The following is a 1,370-nucleotide window of genomic DNA, read 5'->3' on the forward strand; positions in this document are numbered from 1 at the left end:
GGGGGGGGGGGTTGGGCGTGGTCTGAATATCTGCTGAACCCAATAGCTGGCCTCATGGAAGCGGAACAATTGGTGGAACAGATAAAATCTGTTCTTAATTTAATGAGGAGAGAGACCCAGGCTTAAGCTGGCAGAGCTGGACAGCCCTCTGGGGGGGATAATGGTCACTCTTGGGGAAGGGTGGCCTTGACACCATGAGGGTGATAGGTATGGGTGGGAACCTGCCCTTTCTACTCTGATCCAGGGAGGCAAGGATCTCCCAGAGTTTCAAATCCCCTCAGAGCTAAGGGTCAGTCATGGCTGGGAAAGCTGGGCTCTATGTATCTGGGGACCTGCATCTCTGAGGGCCTGAAAACTTGGGTACCTGGGGCTCTGAGGACCTGAGCAGGGGACAGCTGGGGGCTGGTACTTGGGTAGATTAGAGGTTCCTGTGAAATTGCCATCTGACTCTATCAGCAGCCAAGTGATTCATCTAAAAGGAAGTCCTCTGGGCATCCCTACTGCCTTTCCTCAGACTCTCTGCCCTTCCTAAGACGGCTTACCCCCAGAGGCCTGGACTTCCCTGCCCAGGATCTTTCTATGATAGGTGTCAGAGCCCACCCTGTCAAAGGTCAAGGACTCTCCCTGACTACCGTATAAATGGGAAACTGCCCAAAGTCATATAGGGACTTAATGACAGCTGGAACTAAAAACCAGGTCCCCTAACTCCCAGGGGGTGGGGCAAGGCCAAGAAGATAACCCGAGCTTAATTCGGGAGGGAGAGTGGGATGAGAGAGAAAAAGAGCTCTTTGTCCTCTGCCTCAGTGCAGAGGTGAGCTAGATAATGGCAAAGGCACTGGGCTGCAAGGGGATGCAGACTTGAGAGCAGGTGCAGTGGTCAGGCCAGGAAGAAATCTGAGCTGTGTATGGTGTCAGCCTCGGGATGGGGCCAGTGGGGGGCCCACTGGCCCTGCACTCTCTCCCCAGCTTACAGCCTAGGCCAGACCTGGGCTGGACCCTCAGCAGGCAAGGCTGGGGCAGGTGCCAGTGAACAGTGAGCACAGGTGGCTGGGAGGGCGGGGGCCCAGGAGCAGAGGAAAGGCAGGAAATGGCAGCTGCCCAGCCTGCTGCCCCAGCATAGCCCACAGCCCACTGTCCAGACCCCCCTGTCCAGGAGGATGGGACTGGGGCTGGTCTGCCAAGAACTTCTTTGAGCCTGCGAGCAACACACACACATGTCCCAACACCTTTTTTCTGAAGGCCCAACTTACCAGTGGAAGCATGAGAGTGCTTTGCAGGCAGGGGTCACAAACTCAGGATCTGTTCTTCTTTTTTTTTTTTTTTTTTCCTTTTTGTCTTTTTTTTACTGACCGGTAACGGGATTGCAACCC

At 54.8% G+C, this 1,370-nt stretch overlaps 1 protein-coding gene across 1 annotated transcript in view; it reads left to right on the forward strand.

Moving 5' to 3' along the window:
* The window catches only part of LOC103605683 (dynein intermediate chain 1, axonemal-like), an 8,596-nt gene that overhangs the window by 6,185 nt on the left and 1,041 nt on the right, over window positions 1–1,370 (forward strand). The gene's annotated exons all lie outside the window — the stretch shown is intronic.

This window comes from Galeopterus variegatus, unplaced genomic scaffold, assembly GCF_000696425.1.
Source record: "Galeopterus variegatus unplaced genomic scaffold, G_variegatus-3.0.2 Scaffold5987, whole genome shotgun sequence".
In the NCBI taxonomy this organism is placed as follows: Eukaryota; Metazoa; Chordata; class Mammalia; order Dermoptera; family Cynocephalidae; genus Galeopterus; species Galeopterus variegatus.